Raw genomic sequence first — 13,279 nt, forward strand, 5'->3', positions numbered from 1 at the left:
AGAGGTTATGTTTAATGGGTTGCAACACCTAAACTAAAATTCTATGCAATTAAAAACTTACTCAACTTGCTGCCCCCCCCCAAGCTAGCATGAATTCGTGGGATTTATTCATCAATCAACTAAGAAAAGGGCCAAAAATTTAACCCCTTCCTCCCTTTCTTCTTCTTCTTACCACTACCACTTGATTCACCTTGGTGGCCACTTCCACTTGAATCATCCTCTTGAAGAGGAGTGACATACTCACCAACATCTTGGCCACTACCAAGACCCTCACCATAGCTACTAATCCCACCATATCCACCATAGCCACCATATCCACCATAGCCTCCTTGCAAAGCCTCAACACCATAATCCGAACCACAAAAATCCGGACCGGGTTCATATGTAGCAAATGGACCTGCATCATCGTTAGGAGGGGGAGGGGGAATAGGGGAAGGAGGAGGAAATCCACCCAGAGGATAAGTATAGAATGAAGGGTGTACCCCCTCGGGTTGGACAACTCTTTGCCTAGCAAAATGATCATAAATAGGATGCAATGCAAGTCGTTGGTCATCACGAATTTGATTTACACCTAAGTTCATTTCCCGTATCATATTCATTATTTCTATGCTAGAGGGTGACTCAATGATAGAGGTGGAGTGACGTGCTTGAGAGGGTTGACCTCCCGCACGCCTCTCAACGGTGGTAGGCGGCTCACCTCTTAGGTCTAAATGGTAGGTAGGTCTAGTAAATGGGTCACTTCCACGATGAGGTTTAGTTTGAACCAAAGCCTTAATTTCTTTCTTTTCTTCGGGTAGACTAATGGAGTCTTTCCTACATATCTTTCAAACCATGTTAGGGTAAGCATCCCTAAACCAATTACAAGAAACAAAATATTCATAATCAAGCCCAACTCCCTTTTCCCTAGACTCAAGCAATGGTCTCAAATTGGTATTCTCTTGGTTAAACCTACATAAGTGGTGTGAAATCTTAGTGACCAAACCTCCTAAGATAATACAACTATTCTTGACATTACATTGTTTGGTCAAGTGGACCGCAAAGTGGTAGGGGATATTGATTCCCCACTTCTCATCACCGTTAACATTCAAGAAAGCACCCAAAATCTCTACCTCAATCTTCCTCACCGAGTGAGGTTCATTTCTCCCAAAAAAAGGTCCATCCCATAAACCTTTGCCAAATCCTTATGTCGGGGTAATGAATAAATTGATGAGGGGTATGATCCCAACCCGGAAAGGGAAAGTGAGAAATGGCATTCCAAGTCAAATCGGGGTTATAATCATCGGGTGATTCGGTGGGTAAGTCCTTGTGAGGCAATTGAAAGATAGCAGCAAAGTCCACTAAGTCCATCCAATGGTCTTCGTTAAACAAGCGAAAGGTAACTAAAACAATAAAACCGGGTTTCCTAGACCTATGAAACTCGAAAGAGCTCAAGAACTCAAGGGTGAGCTCGGGAAAGGTCTTATAATTCATTGTATAACAATGCTTCATACCGAGATTTTTAAACAAAGCTTTCACATTTTTCTCAATTCCAATGTTGTTTAAAGAAGCTTGGTTGATAAATTTTGTTGGTTTCATACCTTTGCTCTTCAAGATGACCCAATTGTTGCATTGAGCTTGTGAATTGAAGATCACACCCGGAAAATCCGGGTCTTGCCACTCCGGGACTTCATCCATTTGCACATCCTCCGCAGCATGGGAGGATTCCGCCGCACCTCTCCTTATCTTAGAAGCACCTTGGGTAGGAGGTCTTCTTGGTGCCATTTTTCTGAAATTTAAGACAAAAATTCATCTTAAGGCAAACCAAAATTCATCCTAATAGGCATAATAGTATGAATTAGTGAACTAATTCACACTACAAACATGTAATAAGCATTCTACAACCAATTTCTAGCACTAAAAAGCACAAAATCGAATTCCCCCAAATTGAGTTAGGGTTTGCATAATCCAATTAATTGATTGAAATGGATGTATGAAAAGAGAAAAGAGAAGAAAACTTACCAATTGATGTTAATGGGTGATTGAATCTTGCAAATCAATGAAGAAATTGATGTTTTCTTGTGATTTTAGGTGGAGGATTGAAGAAAATAATGGAGATAGAGAAGAGGAGAGTACCGTCGGGTTTGCAAGTGAATGAAAGAATTTTTTTTTTAGTTACCCGTAAAAAGCAGCGAATAATAACCATAGAACCACGACCCCGATCGGGGCCACCAACTCCGATCGGGGTTGACTGCTAAATCCCGTATTTAACTTGCTTGCCTATGGATTTTAATTCTTTTCTCTTTTTTCGAAAACCACGTCCCCGAACGGGGTTCTTGCATGGGGAAGCGTGTCGAATTCACTCAAAATTCTCCTTTCTTCATTTTTACCTAAAAATCACAAAAAGAAACATCGTCAAGTCGAGTATTTTATTACTAATCTATGAAAAACAATAAATTGCAGAAAATTAAAAACAAAAATAAATAAAAGCAATAAAAAGCTTGAGTTGCCTCCCAAGAAGCGCTGGTTTAACGTCCCGCACGACGAAAAAGCTTGAGTCGGTTTAAGCTTTCTTTGGTAGAGGTTGAACGGTCTTTCCTCTCTCACACCAACGATCACATTCTCATGGTAGAGCTTCAAACGATGACCGTTTGCTTTGAATTTTTCGCCCTTAGTGGTCATCACTTCAACGGAACCGAACTTGTTGACATTTGTGACGGTATATGGACCGGTCCACCGTGATCGTAACTTTCCCGGAAATAGCTTGTAACAGGAATTGAATAGCAAGACCTTATCACCAATTTAAAATTCCTTGTTCAAGATCTTCTTGTCATGCCATCTTTTTGTTTTCTCCTTATAGAGACGGGAGCTCTCATAAGCTTGCAAGCGGAATTCATCGAGTTCATTAAGTTGCAATAACCGCTTTTCGCCACTCAATTTCGGGTCCATGTTAAGCTCCTTATTTGCCCAAAAAGCCTTTTGTTCCATCTCAACGGGAAGATGGCACGCCTTTCCATAGACCAAACTATATGGCGAGGTACGAATAGGTGTCTTAAACGCGGTACGGTAGGCCCATAGGGTGTCATCGAGCTTCATACTCCAATATTTTCGTGATTTGGCAACAACTTTCTCAAGTATGGATTTGATCTCACGGTTGGAAACCTCCACTTGGCCACTAGTTTTTGGGTGGTAAGCCAAGCCTCTTCTATGATAGACTCCATATTTTTCCAACAAAGCATCAAGTTGTTTCTCACCAAAATGAGTACCACGATCACTAATGATTGCTCTTGGAACACCGAACCTTGGAAATATGATCTTCTTGAATAGGTTGATTACGGTGCGAGCATCATTGGTTGGAGTAGCAATTGCCTCTACCCATTTAGAGACATAATCAACGTCAACCAAAATATACCGATTCCCTTTTGAGGAAGGAAACGGTCCTTGCTAATCTATGCCCTAAACATCGAACACCTCTACTTCCAAGATACCATTTAGAGGTATCTAGTGCCTCCTTGATATGGAGCCCGTCCTTTAGCAAGCATCACAAGCCATCACGAAATTCTTAGCATCTTGGAACATAGTTGGCCAATAGAAGCCGGATTTCAACACCTTTGCAACGGTCTTGGATGGTCCATGATGACCACCATAAGGAGAATAATGGCATCCTTCTAGCACCCCTTTCACATCCCAATGTGGGATATATCTCAGGAATAGCCCATCGGAGCAATGTTTGAACAAATGTGGATCATCTCATAGGAAGAACTTGGCATCATGTAAGAACTTCTTCCTTTGTTGATATGAAAGGTTGGGTGGCAATTCTCTTCCAACTAGGTAGTTGGTTATGTCGGCATACCAAGAAGTATTGGCTTCCAACTGTTGGAATATGTGTCCTCCGACAATAATGCGATCACGACTGTTGATCATGATGATCACATGTTTAAGTCTCATTAAAATGAATACAATTGGGAAGTAATATTGTTACTGTCAACTGGTCAACATATATCGGTAATGATTGGTGACTAGAGTTTGACATTACTTGTCGTGTGACGGTGGTGATCGATTGACCCCTAGGTCATACCTAAAGGGCAACACTCTTAATTGATTATTTAATTAATCGTATAATGTTACGAGTTAATTAAATTACTTGAAAATTGACGGACGATTTTGGAAGTAAAATTTACGTATCATATTGAAATGTGATTAAATGAGATACGGTCTGAGTAATTAAATTGTATAATTACTCGGATGAAATAGATTGTTTAATGTAACAATTAAATTGAATGAATTGTTATAAATACAATCGAGTTGATTTATAAATTGGTAAAATTTTTGGCATAAGTAATTATGAAATTACTAAGTCAATTTTTGTATGTGACGTATTTTATTAATACGTTGATTTTTAATATGTTAAAAATACATAACAAATATATATGTCACATGTGACATGTGACATATTTACAATTGACAAAAATAAAATGGATCACTTGTTAATCCATGAATGCCGAAATGAAGGGGTAGTGGTAGCTAATATTGTGCTTGGTTAATTTATTATAAGAACACAATGATTACCTACATCCTAGCCATGCAACTCTAATTTTCTTGTGAAGACAAAATTGTTCATGCATTGGCTCCCCTAAAAGTCCCCCTTCCACCCGGTTTTTATGTGAAAAACCATCATTGGTTTTTCATATAATTTTACCTATTATTACACTAAAAGAGTTTAGTAATATTCATTCTACTCATTCATCCAAAATACAAGTTTTCTAGAGAAATAAAATCCTCTCTTTATCTCTCATCAAAACCGAAAATACTTAAGTGTTTATAAATATTTTTGGTTCAATTTTCTACTATAATTAATATTATACTAGTTTTGTAATATTAATTAAATTAAGAGGAGCCTTGGGTATAATACATAGGGAGAGATCTTACTCTTAGATCTTTGTTCTTCCATTGGAATAAGCTCAAGAACAAGAAGAGAAAGGTGATCTCTCTTGTGCCCTAATAGCCGAAATTTACCATGTAAGGACATGATTTCTCCTCTATTCATTTTATTGTTTGCATGCATAAGATCCGTTTTAATTTATGACAAATTAATTAAACATATATGAGTATGTTAAATATGTATATAGATCTACATTTCCTTCAATCGGTATCAGAGCCACGGTTGTTTGCATGCAAATTGGTTAAAAGTTTTTCCGAGTTATATGAATAACAAAATAAAACTTGTAAAATTTGTGTTATTATGATATATCACGAAATAATTACATGCATGTTAATATTTCTGGTCCTAAAGTGTTTTAGGATATTTTGGTTAATTTTTCGGATTTTTATTGTTCATATTTAATAATAATGACATTTAAATGTGATTTTATGAGTAAAAATGTCATTTTTGGTCGAAAATTAGCTATACTTCGAATTTTCACTTGGTTTTTGGATATGTTGTTACATATATTATTTTGAGATAACCTGTAAATTTTCATAATTTTTGCACTTGTTATGCTCGAAAAATGATTTTTTCACTATTTAATTCGGATTTAAGAGAAAAATAGGTTAATATGAGTTAAATTTCGAATCTGGTAATAGTAAATTAATATGTTGTCACATGCAATTTTACAAGATGTGTGTAAAATAATTGGCTATAAAGAAGTCTTTTAGCATGATTTATGAATTTTTGAAGAAAAATGGCATAAATAGTGACATTATTAGTTGAAAATTAATAAAACATAACCTATGACTAAGGAAAAACGTCTAATGTTGCATTTTATTATATTTCTCAGATCTAAAATTGAAAAGTTAATGAAAATAATTTTTCCATGTTTTTATGATTATTTTATTAAATATCGATAAACCGCAACATTGTTTTTCCAGAAAAATTTCGAAATTTTTAACCTAAGATTTTGAACATTATGAGTGACATGGAATTTTTTCCAGAATGTTCATGAATTTAAATTTCAAATTTTGAATTTATTTGAAATTTTTGGATTTATTTGAAGTTTAATAGCTTATTTTTGTAATTTTGGTCCATTTATGAACAATTTTTGTAAATAAAAGTTAATTATGGTCAAATTACTAGTGGAGACTATATTTTGAGTCCTAAGAGGTTAGGGTAATTAACTTATGCATAAATATGAGTTTATGTATTTTTGTGATTATAAAATGTTGAAATCACGCAAATCCGTAAAAACCGAGTAATATACGATATTGGCTAATTAAAAGGCGATTTAGCATAAAAATTGTGCATGTTTATAGATATTATAATGCTGCATTTTCTTATGATTGTCATAATTTTAATTTATGTAATTTTGAATTATGTAATTTTACTTAGTATGGCCTTAGATTTTAATTGGTATTTCCCGAAATGTATGGGAATATCGATTCGGTTGTAATTTTTATTGTGATCTCGTATCACCGTTTTGTAATATTTAATAGATTTATTTTATTTTAGTTACAAATGTATAATAGGAAATTATGTAATTTATTATGTAATTTTATTCATTCCGGAGTTCCAAAAGACGGATTTCTTCAAGAATGGCGATACATAAAGACGGTGTTACCTCGAGATGCGTGCAACAACCGAAGTTCAAGGGACCAATGGAGTTGGTTTCCGAATATGTAATAGATTAATAGTTTTTCTATTTTAGGAAAGGCCATACTAGGATTTATTTATCTTTATGCTTGCATTTTATTTTATGTCACATGCATCGCTAAATCGCCATAACTAAACATGCATTGTCTTTTTATCGAGTTTATCGACCGTGTCAATTAGAATTATCGTAGTTCACCGCTTTAGTTCACTTAAAACGTGATAGATAATAAATTGACATGACCTCTCGCTAAAACAAACAATTGAGACATAGCCTTACCAAATAGTAGAAACCATGAAAACCTATTTCGCGAGGGAGTGCACTCGGCTACCCCGGGGTACAAACCTTGTTACGTAGGGGAAGTGGGTGATAAATGTCTAATCCACCGAATTCATGTTGATAAGGGATGTATCGGCTACCCCGTGCCCAAGTTGATGTGGGTTTGGATAATGGACACATTTATTCGAAATTTGGATTGAACTCAACAAAAGTAATTGATAAGGGTTGCATCGGCTACCCCGTGCCCTTGTTGATGTGTTTTGGGCTATAGATAAACATTAGAGTAATTTTATCGACCAAGAGTTCTAAAAGTAGAATCGATTAAAAGGTTAATCCACCGAGTTATATTGATAAAGGTTGCATCGGCTACCCCGTGCCTAAGTCGATATGAATTTGGGTCTTGGAATCATTTATCTAGTTGGGTAGAGGTCACTAGAAAAATGCTTAAAACTTGTTTAAATCATACTTTTTTTACGAGTATTATTAAAACGACAATTGTTTTACTCCTTATATTTTGTTTTGTAGACCACTTCTTATTCATAACAAATGGCAACACCAACTCCTAATGCTACACCACTCGCTACTTCATCTTGGCTCCGATCCTTTATGGATCGATGTAAACTTGAAAAGAATGGGTCAAATTTCTCCGAGTGGGATGCCCAACTCAAATTAGCCGCCGAGGGTGACGACAAGCTTCGTTACCTTACCGAGGCCTCTCCACCCGAGCCCTCCACTAGGTCCACCGCGGCCACTAGGGAAGCCTATGAGGCTTACCAAAAGGAGTCCGCCGCAATGAAAAATGTCTTAATATTTGCGATGGAGGCGGAACTCCAAAGGAGAGCCTTCAAAATGGGAAATGCTAATGAGATTTACTCCAAGCTTGTGACCATGTTTTCACAAACTCCGCGGATCGTCCAATATGAGGCGGCCGCGGCATTCTTTGATCTCGACTTCAAAGAGGGCCAAAAGGTTAGCCCTCATGTGTTCAAACTCATGGAGCTTGTCGAGACCTTGAAAATTCAAAAGGTTGAAATCCCCAAAGAACTCATTGTAGATAGGATTCTACACTCCTTGTCTAAGGTTAAGGCGTATGTGCAATTCCGGGTGAATTTCAACATGCAAGACAAGGATGTGTCTCTTGAGGAGTTGCACAAGTTACTTGTGCAAGCCGAGAGGGACATGGGGTTAAATGTGAACCCTCCCAAGGATGTGCTTAACATAAGCACAAAGAGTAAGGGGAAGTTCAAGAAGAATGGGAGAAAGGGTAAAAAGCAAGCTCCCACATTCACCAAAGCTAAGTCTTGTGAAGCTAGCACATCCAAAGTCAAGAAGGGTCCTCTTGACAAATGCCATTATTGTAATGGCATGGGACATTGGAAGAGGAATTGTTCCAAATATCTTGGTGATATCAAAGTGAAAGATCACTCCGGTAGGTAAATGACTAACCTTCTTTTATGTTTCTAATTCAACTATGGTATTATGATGCAAAGTTGTGATAATGTATCTTCCTTTTTATTGTAAATAGGGCCTCCACCAAGCAAAGACAAAGGAAAAGAAAAGCAAGCATAAGAAACCATGAAGAAGCTAAGGATAGCTTTTATGGAGCTTTGTTTTTCATTGTCTTATTTTAAGTTATGTTTTGAATTTTTAGAACTTTAAGTTTCCGTGTTCGACATGGAAAGGTATTTTGGATAATGGTTTGTATTTTGGATGATAGTGACTTGGTTTGCAACCCAAGTCACCCGTTTTATCATTTATCCTTTATGTTCTAAAATTTCATCTTTAAATGCTTGCGTTTTGAAACATAAGATTATTCACTTAAAAGTGATCCAATAGACAATAATAATGACGGGTTTCATTATATGTCCACATGCTTAAGGCTTGTGTATGATCATTTATAGAGTGATTTTGAGTCTATGAACTCTCTTAAAGGTATGTCGATCACCAAGTACACATATAAAATCAATTAGTCTATCTATGAGATAGTTCTCCTTAAAATTCAACATCATTAATTTGTGTCTCATATGCTATCTTTGAATCTATAGTGTATTTATTCTAAAGATAGAGTGGGAGAAAAATGAGGACACAACACACAAGGCAAGATAAAATTGTGTAGGCAAAATAATTGTGTACTTGTGTATATGAAGATCTACACAAGAGAGAATGAGTTGAATAAAGGTATATCTATTTACATAATATGCTGAATAGATGAGATCTATGGTCTCAAGTGAGTTCTATATGACTAAAGAGACCAAGTGTAGTAATAATAAGAGTATATTCTCAAGATAACTACACGAGGAGACCAAAAGAAAGTTTTGGAAGAAAAATGACTAATATAAAGTCTTAACGAGTTTTTGACTATGTTTATGAAGCATTTGACCAATAGTTTCAATCATGAGTTTTACTTAAGAGCCTAAATGAATCAAAGTAACATACTAGTCATAATCAAGATTAAGTTGCAAAGATTGATATTCCGATATCTTCAATAAGCCAACGCATTAACCATACAAGTGTCATTGCTTAACCTCCCTATGAAATGGTTAAATCTCCTTCCAAAAGGGTATTTGCGAAGGACGTATTCTAAATATTATTTGTATTTGAATAATGACATTGCTACACATCATTATGATATGAGTGTATTAGAGAATTAAAATCTCTTTTCGTAAGGTTAAGATGAGACCACTTTAAAATAGGCATTTTGAAAGGATATGATGGGAACATATATGGTTTTATCCTAGTAACTTGGCAAGGCAATTTATATTTATATTCTTGACAAATTTTGATTGAGAAATCAATTTCGAAATATGTTGAATTGAGTGGGAGTTAGGATATTCTCATGTGAAGACATGGAATTTAGTGGGAGCTATCATCCTTGAATGTATAAAACCCATTACTCATTAAAGAATGACGAGCTAATACCTTCTTTCATAAAGAAGCTTTTGAGTTTTCAATTCTGGATGAAAATGGACAATGATGAATCCAATTACATCAGGGATGTTGGATTAGTATTAAGAGATACACATCATATCAACATACATAGGTTATTCGTATGAATGAAAATGGGATTACCATTAGCAGTCATGGTAGTTCATTAAACCTGAGAACGGTTGATCTCATGATTATTAGTAACTAATGTTTCTGCCATTAGAATAATCATGTACATGTCCAATTATAAGAGCATGATGATGGACTTGGTGAGCCAAAATAGAAACGTCATGAATTCTCAGGTAGAATCCGATGACCGATTTCAGTGTTTGACGGAATGTTCTATTGTGTGTCAAGAGGTTGCACATATTGTAGAAAATCCGAACGCATATGAGGATTTATGAGAATCCCAAATCTTTCAAGTCCAGAAAGAGAAATGAGAAGTTTTGGAAAGATACTTGGTTAAGTAAGAGGTTATTCGAAACAATCTTTCCTAATAAAGCTAGGACTTGTGAGAAGTACTAAGCTAATAATCTTGTCAATTGTTGCAAGATTCTACAAAACATATACCTAGTGCATTGTGTGTGGATGAAATACTTGATCGGTACAAGTTATATTATTCATCGCAAATTCGTTCGTTATGAGATGAGCAATGAGAAAGTTCTTTCAAGTTAAAGAACCAAAATCAAGGTCAAGAACCTTAATGTGTACTTGGTAAGATTCATGCTATGAGAACATGAATGTGAAGGAAATTGCAAGTGTAAGAAGTTTGAACACATGGACACATGGGATGTTAAACTTCTATTGCAATCAATGAGTGTTTACACTTATGATATACATCACAAGGTTGTAATATGATATTGACTACCCGAGTGTGATGTCGACATTTGTCGTTTGAGTTATTATTAACTCACTTTGTACATTGTTATATCCAAACGGGTTGTAGAGACAATTGAACCCCGTTAAAGTGAACATGGATTAACATTGTTTTTGCCCATAGTTACTTATATGAGGTGACGTCTCGAAGTGACTAGAGTGTGGTGCGAGTGATGGCAAGTTCAAGTGCCATAGAGTCATGTGAGATGACTAGTCGATCACATAGGCAGACTGTTAGGAACATTTTGTCGGGCCTAATGACCGCTTATAGAGTTTGGCAAATTTATATAGCCTGGTCGTGGCGAGAGCTACTATAGTATTCAAATGAGTCGATTCTTTTGACTAAAGACTATTCACCTAAGATGGCACAGTTTGATTAACTTTGATTTGTGTTACTACGACCTTCGTAAATGGGGTCAAATGGGCATATTTTGGGTTATGATGGCTGTGGCTAGTCGAAGGGAATGAGTGCGATAGGAATTGTCCATCCCTAGTCAGGGTTATAACAATATCTCAGGGCCACTCGAGGAGTAATGACTGGAAATGCGTGGCCACGCTCGGAAGATATCCAGAGTGGATAAATCCGGTCAATCAGTTATTCTCCAGATCGAGGAAACCACTCTCGATATGATCACTTGCAAGTACGACCTGAAAGACACCTTGCATTGAGTGGGAGATAGTAATAGGACAAGAGAATTGGTGACGCACACTTGTCGAGGACAAGTGGGAGATTGTTGGAATATGTGTCCTCCGACAATAATGCGATCACGTCTGTTGATCATGATGATCACATGTTTAAGTCTCATTAAAATGAATACAATTGGGAAGTAATATTGTTACTGTCAACTGGTCAACATATATCGGTAATGATTGGCTGACTAGAGTTTGACATTACTGTCGTGTGACGGTGGTGATCAGTTGACCCCCTAGGTCATACCTAAAGGGCAACACTCTTAATTGATTATTTAATTAATCGTATAATGTTACGAGTTAATTAAATTACTTGAAAATTGACGGACGATTTTGGAAGTAAAATTTACGTATCATATTGAAATGTGATTAAATGAGATACGGTCTGAGTAATTAAATTGTATAATTACTCGGATGAAATAGATTGTTTAATGTAACAATTAAATTGAATGAATTGTTATAAATACAATCAGTTGTGATTTATAAATTGGTAAAAATTTTGGCATAAGTAATTATGAAATTACTAAGTCAATTTTTGTATGTGACGTATTTTATTAATACGTTGATTTTTAATATGTTAAAAATACATAACAAATATATATGTCACATGTGACATGTGACATATTTACAATTGACAAAAATAAAATGGATCACTTGTTAATCCATGAATGCCGAAATGAAGGGGTAGTGGTAGCTAATATTGTGCTTGGTTAATTTATTATAAGAACACAATGATTACCTACATCCTAGCCATGCAACTCTAATTTTCTTGTGAAGACAAAATTGTTCATGCATTGGCTCCCCTAAAAGTCCCCCTTCCACCCGGTTTTTATGTGAAAAACCATCATTGGTTTTTCATATAATTTTACCTATTATTACACTAAAAGAGTTTAGTAATATTCATTCTACTCATTCATCCAAAATACAAGTTTTCTAGAGAAATAAAATCCTCTCTTTATCTCTCATCAAAACCGAAAATACTTAAGTGTTTATAAATATTTTTGGTTCAATTTTCTACTATAATTAATATTATACTAGTTTTGTAATATTAATTAAATTAAGAGGAGCCTTGGGTATAATACATAGGGAGAGATCTTACTCTTAGATCTTTGTTCTTCCATTGGAATAAGCTCAAGAACAAGAAGAGAAAGGTGATCTCTCTTGTGCCCTAATAGCCGAAATTTACCATGTAAGGACATGATTTCTCCTCTATTCATTTTATTGTTTGCATGCATAAGATCCGTTTTAATTTATGACAAATTAATTAAACATATATGAGTATGTTAAATATGTATATAGATCTACATTTCCTTCACCAACATCATTAGAACATCGTCGGCGAAGGAATCATCGATTGGTAACTCAATACCTCCATCATGGAATTTCAATCGGGATAGGTGATCGGCAACAACATTTTCGGCCCCCTTCTTGTCTTTAATTTCAAGATCAAATTCTTGCAAGATCAAGATCCATCTTATCAACCTTGGCTTAGCTTCTTGTTTGGCTAGGAGATGCTTCAATGCGGCATGATCGGTATGAACAATGACTTTGGAACCGATCAAGTAAGAGCGGAATTTGTCTAAGGCATAGACAATGGCAAGTAGCTCTTTCTCCGTCGTGACATAGTTAATTTGAGCCGCATCCAAGGTTTTGCTAGCGTAGTAGATAGCATGGAGAACCTTGTCCTTTCTTTGTCCTAGCTCGGCACCTACCGCATAGTCACTTGCATCACACATGAGCTCGAAAGGCAAGCTCCAATCCGGTGATTGGATGATAGGTGCGGAAATCAAAGCCTTCTTGATCCTATTAAAAGTCTAAAGACAATCGTTAGTAAACACAAAGGGAGCATCTTTTAAAAGAAGCTCCGTAAGAGGTTTGGCAATTTTAAAAAAATCTTTAATAAAACGGCGGTAGAAACCCGCATGGCCTAAGAAACTCCTTACACTCTT

Source organism: Silene latifolia, chromosome 8 (genome assembly GCF_048544455.1).
Source record: "Silene latifolia isolate original U9 population chromosome 8, ASM4854445v1, whole genome shotgun sequence".
NCBI lineage: Eukaryota > Viridiplantae > Streptophyta > Magnoliopsida > Caryophyllales > Caryophyllaceae > Silene > Silene latifolia.